Source organism: Saccopteryx leptura, chromosome 11 (genome assembly GCF_036850995.1).
Source record: "Saccopteryx leptura isolate mSacLep1 chromosome 11, mSacLep1_pri_phased_curated, whole genome shotgun sequence".
In the NCBI taxonomy this organism is placed as follows: Eukaryota; Metazoa; Chordata; class Mammalia; order Chiroptera; family Emballonuridae; genus Saccopteryx; species Saccopteryx leptura.
This window is the reverse complement of record NC_089513.1, coordinates 13963922-13973857: the sequence shown is the minus strand read 5'-3', so window position 1 is coordinate 13973857 and position 9936 is coordinate 13963922. Positions and strand designations below refer to the sequence as shown.

At 44.5% G+C, this 9936-nt stretch overlaps 1 pseudogene; it reads right to left on the bottom strand.

Annotated features, from left to right (window-relative positions):
• Positions 1-1836: 1836 nt before the first annotated feature.
• The window catches only part of LOC136383434 (mediator of RNA polymerase II transcription subunit 7-like), a 28789-nt pseudogene continuing 20689 nt past the window's right edge, over positions 1837-9936 (bottom strand).

Here is a 9936-nt window from a genome sequence, read left to right as displayed (position 1 = left end):
GTCTGTCCCCCCCACATCTTCCCCACCCCCCACTTCTCACTTCAGAACAATGCAAAAAAAAAAGAGAAAAAGAAAACTTTAGCTTAGAATCCCAAATGTCAGAACATCATGGAAGGTGAGAAGTGACTTAATCCCCTTTCTCCCTCTTCAGTTTACAGATGAGAAAACCGAGGCCCAGAGAGGGTCCCAAGGCTGGTCCTGAGGTGCACATTTAAAAGTCAGATCCGCTGACACCAGACCCAGCTTTTTTGCTCTTGTCGCCTTAATCCTGCCCTTAGTCCTGCCCTTGCTCAGAACACTGGGGGTCACCTCCACTCAGGGAACGGCTTTCAGAGCCACTTCAGTGGGCACACAGGAGAATCAGTCTCTCTATTGATACATTCTTGTCTTTGATTCAAAACAGCAGGACGGAGCCTCTGCTTTATGCTCCAGACTTGACTCTGAATGACTCATGACTAATTTGCAAGAATTAAATCAACCCACAAAGAAAGCATATTGCCACAAGATCGAAGATTTACAAAGAAAGAGCTCTTGTTCCTAAGTTGCTTTCAAAGTAACCTTCAAAGAAGGACTGCCAAAAGTACGCTGAGCAGTGTCAGCATCACCAATGTGGGGCACACGTGCTGGAGACACTGCACTGCAGAGCCCGGCAGTCCCCACAGGTACATCCTGGTAAACTTGCCACAGATCGGCCGTGCTGGCTGCCACCCAGGAGAGAAGCTGCCCTTTGGGAAGAGGCTGCCAAGCTGGAGTGGCGTATCTCAGCACCCCCTCTATCCGCCCAGCCCGGACCAAGCATCGCATCACCCAATGTGTCACTTCTGGGCAAAGGTGACTCGGAGAAGAGGTGTGTCCTCTCTGCTGGATCATTTCCCAGCAGGCGGTTGCATGTAAATCACTCCCACACCCCCGGGGAAGGGGTGGGGTAGGGTGCCCAGGGTGGAAAGAACTTGGGTGAGAACCAATTTTACCCTTTATCTGAACAGGAAACAAACTTTTACCTGCCAAGCAATTAAAATATGGAGATTCATCTGGTATAGCAGCTAGCCTAAACCTAATACAGTCACCAAAATCCAATTTACCTGAAATGTAAACATAAATTCATACAACATAACGAATAGTTCAAATGCTATAGAAATGTTCACCTGAAACCTATGTTCTCTTATTGATCAATGTCACCCCTTTAAAGTTAATTTTCTAAATAAAATTAAAAAAAATTAAAAACAACATTAAAAAAACCCTCCATAAATTATATATACATAACACAAGAGATACAGATAACAGGACAGCAAATCTTAGAGGGAAGGGGGGTGGGGGTTAGGGGGAGGGGGGCAAAAGGGGTGAAAATAGGGACATGGGGCGGGGGTGAGGGTGTTATATTTAGTGGGACACTTGAATCCATGTTAACACAATAAATTAATTTTTTAAAATCCCCAAAAAAAACCCCAAAACAGAACCCATGAACTCAGAGCCTCTCGCAGTGCTTGGTGTACCACAGCACTCAATAAAGGTGTAAGGGGTGAATGAATAAATGAATCTACCGTACACGGTGGATGGAACATTTTGCCAGGAAGAAGTTAGGGAACACCAATAAGTAACTAAGGGTGGGGAGGGCATTTCAATGCATGCTGAGCAGTCTCTCCAGCTGCCCGTTGGACTAGGTGAGGGCAGTGGGTCACAGTTGGCACAGAGAAGGGGACAGCCGCACGTGGAAGGCAGTTCCGAGTCACATGATGTTATTTTCATGCGCAGAGATCTCTGCCAACAGACTGGGAGCCCTCCCTTCAGAGAATTGGGGGTTCGTGGCTGGCTCACAGGTGTGACAGAGAGAGAGCCTCAGGTGGACACAGTGTCACCACCTGGAAATGCCGCCTCCTGCAGCCTCAGAGGTGGAGGTGACAGAGCACCTGCACAGTCCTTTATTTCCCAGACGAGGAAGCCACCGCCCAAGAAAGTGGACAACTCTCCCGGGGTCCCTTCGCTGTCAACAGGCCTGAAACTCAAGGCAAAAGAGCACAGATTAAGGGTGGGGTCACAGAACCAACGGCCTGGATTTGAACCCTGGCCCTGCTCCTTGCAAACTACTTAACTCCCTCGTGCCTCTGTTTCCTCATCTTTAGAATGGGGTACTTTAGAACAGTACCCACTGCACAGAGGGGTTACAAAGATTAAATGAGTTCACATATTCAGAGTACACAGGGACCTGGTACATAGTAAGTACTAGGGAAATGTCAGCGGTTGTTATATTGTTACTGAATTCAGATCACCCATTTCCTGTGTCAGAGCTCTTAGACTTTCAGAATGAAGACATTCAACCCATGAAAAATGGAGAATCGTAATCAAACAGAAGATGCCAAGAGGTTCTTATACCAGAGTCTCTGAACACACAGCCCAAGAAACCAAAACCTTGTAGAATAAAGTATAAGGTCTACTGGAAAGTTCTGTCCGTTTCTCTATCACAACAAGTTTCGACATGTAAGCACATGTTTATTTGGTGCATGTGTGCCTCTCTATTTTTATCACTTAATGTATACATACTGATGTAGCAAATTAACTAAAACAAAGTTGATTCACGTTAGTTTTATGTGTGAAGCAATAGCGTACCCATGGCTACTGATAAAGTTCATTTACGCCACTATAATTTTTATGAATTTCAACAAGGAAGAAATGCTACAGAAGCATGTCTGTCACATCCATCATATTCCCCGGACTTAGCACCCTCCGACTATCACTTGTTTTTGTCCTTACAAAATTTTTTGAAGGGCAAAAAATTAAAAAATGAAGAAGATATCAAACAAGCACTGGTTCAATTTTTCGCATCAAAAGATAAAACATTTTTCAAAAATGGGATATACAAATTGCCTTCACGCTGGCAAGAAATCGTTAATAGTAATAGCAATTATATTATTTAATAAAGTTTCTTGACGGTAAGAAAAATTTGTATTTTGTTTTATTCCAAAAATGGACAGAACTTTCTGGTAGACCTTATATATAGATTGATATTTGACATGCGAGGAGTAAGTTGTTAAAGGAACGGAGAATTCAGGCCTCATTCATGTCTCAGGAATGCTATAGAATGTAAGTACTATTGTTCTTAGTGTACAAAGGAAAAGCAAATATAACAAATATAAAATTAATCCTAAAAGAGAGAGAGAACATAATATAAAAAGCAGACCAGAAAATGAACCTGGTTCAATACTGCTTTCCTTTGGTTTTAATGGTAAGATTTGGAAGACGTTGACCGCTATGGATTTAATATTGCAAATCCTAGAACGCCAGGCTTCTGTAGAACTGCCTAACATTTGTTAGTGCCTCATTGAAGAAAGCACACGTATCTCTCAGCAAGTTCCACTGGTCCAACAACCTTCTTCCGGAGCGGAATTCCTTAATGCATCCATGGCAGATGTTTGTCAACTTCTGGCTGGATGCTCAGTGCAAGGACCCTTGGGGAGCCCCAGGGCAGCCTGCTCCTTACTGGGCGGCTTTAGCTGTTACAGGATTCTCCCCTGGACTGAGCCAACAATCTGCCTTCCTGGAATGTTGGCCCATTGTTGCTACATTTATCTTTTGGTGTGAAAGAAACATCATACATCATGTTGCTCTCTCCCTCTCAACGCTAACAGAGTGGAGTTAGACCTTCCTGGGGAGAATGCTAGCCTGGACATTGATGGAGCTATTAAACCTCAGATCAAGTCTAATAGCTTAAGTTCTCATTGCCTTGATTTTCTTATCTTTTAGGGGGCACATTGCACTTTCGGAAGGTTCTTGTGAAGGTTAAAGCTACTGTGTTTTCATGATGCGACACAGAGAGTGTGGTGGGTTGAAGAATGGCCTGCAAAGCATAGAGCCCCATCCTAAGTTTTGAAGCTGGGGGTGTGACCTTATTTGGAAAAAGGGTCTTTGCAGATGTGAGTTAAGGGTCTTGAGATGAAACCATCCTGCATTATCTAGGTGGACCTTAAATCCAGTGACAGCGTCCTGTAGGAGACAGGCAGAGGGAGGTTTGAGACATGACAGGGAGAGGCCATGTGAAGACAGGCGGAGACGGGAGTGACAGCCAGGAAGCCGAGGACAGCCGGGAGCCCCAGAAGCCGGATGGGGTGGGAAGGATTCTCCTTGAGGACCTCCAGAGGACATCAGCCCTGATAACACCTTGGTTTCAGACTTCTGATCTCCCTTCCTGAGAGAACACATGTCTTTTGTTCCCAGTCACCAAGGTTGTGATAGCTTGTGACAGCAGCCTCAGGAAGTGAATGCTGAGGGTAGGTCCTTCCCTGGTGAACACAATACCAGAGCCTGAGGACCTCCCCTGGAGAAGCAAACCTCCCCTTCGTTCCCTGAGAGTTGTGTGCCCAGAAGGAAATAAAATGTGAGGCTTAGTATTAAGTGAAAAACTCAAACAAGTGATTAAAGAATTAATCTGCCACAAGTTGGAGGATGACATTGAAGTGAGCAAGAGGCATCCATCAAGAGTTCATAACCATCATAACCAACCGTGACAGGCTCTGGAGAGTCACTGACAGGTCTGGCCCAGGGGAACAAGTGCCGCCTGGGTGACTTGGCGTGGCCACCTTGGGTCCTGGGGAGGCAGGAAGGTGGCCGGGCAGCTTGGAATGCGCACGTGATGGAGAGTCATCCAGGGGCGGGGACTTTCCTATCTGCTGGGTAGAAACATTTATCTTCCCTGGACCTCAACTTCCTAAAATGGAAAGAAAAATAATGATGTTCCAGCTTTAAGCATATTTCTGTGAGCTAATTTATTCATGCTATGACACATGTAACTTTAAAAAAAATAATGAAGTCCCTGGTGTTGTTTTTAATAGGGTCATAAATATGCACAGACAACTCAGGGTCGCTGTCAGTTTTGAGACTCCACGTGACTGTTCCTTTGTATCTGGGAGGATCGTCTGGGTTATGCTGTGGTGCTAGACAACCCCCAAATCTCAGTAGCTTAAAATAATAAAGGTTGTTAAGGGCTAAACTATATCTTCCCCATTCCCTACACCCCCCCAAATATTCATATGTCCAAGTCCTTACTCTCAGTACCTCAGAATGTGACCATATTTGGACATAGAATCGTTGAGAGGTAATTAAGTTAAAATGAGGTCATTAGGATGGGCTCTGCTCCAAGAGGACTGGTGTCCCTTATTAGAAGAGAAAATCTGGACACAGACACATAGAGGGAAGACAATAGGACCGTAAGGAGAGAAGATGGTCGTCTCTAAGCCAAGGACAGAGGCTTGAAACAGACCCTTCCCTTGCCGCCCTCTGAGAGAACCAAGGCTGCAGGACTTTGCTCACTGACTTCTGACCTTTGAAATGGTGAGGCAGTACATTTCTGTTGGTTGTTAAACCATCCGCTCTGCGATCTTGGGTTATAACAGCCCTGGCAAACTAATGCAAAGGCTTATTCTTTCTCCCTCATGTTAAGTATCCCCAGGGGGCCGGAAAGAAGACTTTGTGAATGATGCTCGTTCAGGATTGTGGCTCGTGGCCGATGGGGCAGCCACCATCTTGAATGTCCCCCGTTGTGCTAGAAAGATAGAGTGCCAGGAGTGTCTTGCACCAATAAGTCAAAGCTCTGGCTCAGAAAGCACACATCACATCTGCTCTTGGCTCGTTGACCAGAATGAGTCAGATGGCCCCTTTCAACCAGAAGGAGGGTAGGAAATACAGTCCTGCATGTGCCAGGGAGGTGATGTCACAAGTCCTGGTCCAAATGTGGAAACATGCCTGCTATATATGAAGAGCTACTCAGAATCCTCAGAGCAGGTACATGAATCCAGTTTACAAATTCTTTCAAAGAAACTGGAACGCTTTGCTTTGTTCTGCCTTTGAAAGTCACTGAAATACTCCAAGCCTGCATCTCTCAAAAATAACTTCTCAAACTGGCATCCAAGCCTCCAGCGTTCTCTCGGAGAAACTGTGTGTTCGCATCTTGATGATAGTCTATATAAAAAAAAAATCATATGAACACGATTTATTTCATCTGGGTTACGAGCCATCAAACTTCATGTGCAAAGGTCCAGATAGTAAATGTTTTAGGCTTTTCTAGGCCATGTGGTTTTTATTGCAATTACATAACTCAGCTCTGTGGTGCAAAACACAGCCCATGCATAGATGATAAATGAATGGGTGTGGCTGTGTTTGTAATCAAACTTTACTTACAAAATCAGGGAGCAGGCAGGATTTGGCCCACGGGCCATAGTTTGTAAATCCCTGATCTATGTAATTTCAGTGACAAAATGTGCAACTGCATTTTTCATCTCGCCAAATGGAAGCCAAATGACATCAACTTTGATGTGTAAATGAGCAAGGGAAATTGGTGAGGGAATGGAGTCGTGACAGGGCACCCAGTATAATCCTCGTTTTAGATGATGAAGAGAATACACTGTGATAGTTGGCACCGCCTTCAACAGCAGCGTCATTGGGGGATTTAGACATCAGGCTGTGCAGCCAGACATGCCTGGGTTCAAATCCCAGCACTGTCATTTACTCTGGTCTGACCTTGGGCAAGTTGCCTACCTAACCTTTCTGTGTTTCAACTTCTCCTTAACTATCGATATAAGTGAGACCAGCAGCAGTACTTGTTTGGAAGGGTTGTTGTGGGCTAGGTTGAGTTGATCCCCATGAAGCATTTAGGACAGCTCCTGGTCCTTAAGTACTGACAATGGTCATAATCATAGTTAAAAATACTTATGTCTCTCTATGCATACCAATCGTCAAAACGGTTCATTAGGAATAACTGTAGTAGTAACTAGGCAAAGAGAAAATTCTTCTGTTCTTATTACCTGCAATAGATGGAATAGCTACCCATTCAATGCTGAGTTTAATAATTCAAACTAGGCAGGCTTATGTTCAAATGAACAAGATAATTTTACAGAGTAATCTGGTGATTCATGATGAGAACCAGCCTTTGGATTCTCCTTGTATGAAGACTTGATATATGGATGCGGTCTTATATTCAAAACAAGCAAAGTCTTGAATGTATTTATACAATTCTTTATAATACACTTAAGTCATTAACACTATTGAAGATAAATACAGAAAAAAACTAAATATAGAACCAGACTCCAAGCTATATCTTTCTATAATTAAACCCGATGAAAGCAATTTAATTTCAGAACAGTATCATTTGCCATATGAAGTTGTGTTGTTAATTTGATCAGTTAAATAGCTTTTTGAAAATTTGTAAATGCATTTCGATTTTATAGCTTACATGCAGTTTATATGAGAGCTAAAAGCAAATGGAAATAAACAAGCTCACCTATAGGTAAGAGTTTTTACATGTTCATCTCTCAGATTCTTAGCACAAGGTTATGTTCTAGAAGATGCTCATAAAAAATATTTGCTAAATTATGTTGACTTAACATTATAATAAAAATAAGGTTAACCTTAGATATCTATGAGATATCTAAGTTTTGTTCCAAATAATACCTTCATATACTTTCCTTGAAATAATAATTACTGAATAACGAAAACCTTACTGAATCCAGATTAGAGAAAGGAAGGATTTTACTTCTTTATGGTCTTGAACAACCAAGTCATAATAAAAATAGGCGGGGGGGGGGGGGGGATGGTCCTTCTGGGCTTCAGAAACACCTAGAACCAGGGATTTGAATAACTCTAGGAATCACAATTCAATCTCCTTCAATTCTATCTGTGCTTCCCTTTTTTTCTCCTGCTGCGGACTAGCTTCCACCACACATCTGGGGTCTGCCTGATTGTTGGATTTTTCCCTCAGCTCTGCTTTGGAAAAGCCTGGAGAAACATTCTGATTGGTCCATTTTGGGATGAACCCTCCCTCTGATCCAATCAACTGTGACCAGAAGACTAAATATGCTAGTCTTCATTTGTCTCCATTAGCTGTTGCTCTATTATCTGTGTCAGGGGACAGAGCTGTATAGCCCAGGTGTGGCCACTGGCCACTGCCTTTTCAGTATTTGTTGGAAGAAAAACTAGAAACCCATCACAATTTATGTTTGCCCACAGACATAAATTGTCCTTAGCTTCCTGTCCCAGCTTCCTAGTTGATCCCTTGACCACCCCTTACAGCCTAATCTCAGTAATTAACCTCACTGTGCCTTCTGTGGATCCCTGTCAAGAAGTCGCCTAAGTTTCCAGAAGTGCCCAATGCTAATAAAACGCAAATGCCCACCATAAGCTAGGCAGTGTCTAGGACTGGTGAGGCCCAGGGCTGGCAGAAGGGCCATGTCACACGCTGGCACTCAGGAGGCCTCATGCACAGTGTTGAATAAAAGGGTCGGATGAGAGCTATGACACAAGCAAAAATGGTCACAGGGCTCTCACCTCTTCAGGTGGGACCTGAGGTCTGAGGACAGCCCCTTTATGTCCCTTGGTGAATGTCTCAGGCCCCACTCTTCTCATTTGATGCACTTATCACGGCTGAACTCTGCAGAGGGCAAGCGTGTCCGCCCCTCATTCCCTCCCCACTCAGTAACTTAAGCTCCTGAAGGGCAGGCATTCTGCTGTTTACACTGCACGCCCAGCCTCTAGCACACTGCCTGGCATAGAGAGCTACCCAGGTAGATGAGTCCACGCATGGAGTGATGGGCGGTCAGACCCGGGGGATGGAGCGGGGGAGTCTACAATAGACCCGGGTGGGGAGACATCCCTGGATGAACCCCATGGAGGCTGGAGCTGATGCTGGAGAGAGAATGGTCTGACAGGAAGGGGAGGCACAAAGCCCCAGGCAGAGAGCACAGCTGGGGGCAGCCCAGTGGCAGTGAGGTCACACAGTGAATTAGGGCCAGAGCCAGGGCTAGAACTCTACCCTGCACTCCCTGGGACAGTCAGGAGAGCCCTTGGGTTTGGTTCTGTTCTGGAAGGATTATAGTAGTTCACTATTTTTTCAGCTCCAACATGATTAGAATAATCATCCAAACACTTGCACCCAATCAGAGGACTCTTAATATTTAATATTCCATTGACTCCCAAGTGGAAACTGCAATTGCCTATTTAGTCAAATTGCCGTTGGCATCAAATTATGAGGGATAGACAGCACGGTGTGTGTGTGTGTGTGTGTGTGTGTGTGTGTGTGTGTGTGTGTGTGTGCGCGCATGCACATGAAAGAGAGAGAGAGAAGTGGAAATAAGAAAACGCAAAATGGCTTAGAAGGATTGTGAAAATAAATAAGTAAAAAGATTAGTAAAGAAAGCATTGAGTCACTTACTTAAATTATTGACTCAGAATGGAGTTACAACCACAAATGGATAGAGAGGATGCTCTTAAAACCCAGAGAAAACCCTTCCTTCACCATCTATGTTGGTTTAAAAGAGTTCAGCTCTAATCCAAACACAGTGAGAAGCTGTAAGCCCGCCATGAATTCCAGACCCTTGGTGGGTGCAGCAAATGTCAGGATGGAATCAAAAGAACCCACTATCTACCCAAAATTTAAAATGCTTTGCAGGGCTGAAACCTTTCTTTCTGGAGTGGAAACACCAACGCATGAACAAATATCTGATGGGTGCTTAACCACACGCAGAGGACTCACAGAGATGTTTCCCAAAATAGCAGCCCATTTTGTGTGTGTGTGTGGCTGTCCCAGAAGATTTCTTTACATCAAATAATTGCACCCTGGATCCATTTGTCAATTAAAAGCCCCACCCAGAGGGAGGCTCTCCATCAAAATTTCCCGACCCATCCCTCTCATTGTTTGGCTTTCTTCTCCAATGGCATCAGACATGGAGCATGAGCTCGGGTTCCCTCTGCTTCTCCTCTTTGTGCCCGTCCTTCCTCTTTTCTTATCACCATTTGGGGGGGGGGGAGCTTAGGAGATATGGCTGCAGATTGTCCAGCTCAACTGGACTCCTTGAAGAGTTGTCTCGTGACCTTCATAATTGTCCCTCCTCTCTACTGAACGGCCCGAGGACGCCAGGACGCCCTTGCCACTATAAAACAACAGACCTGGCGTAC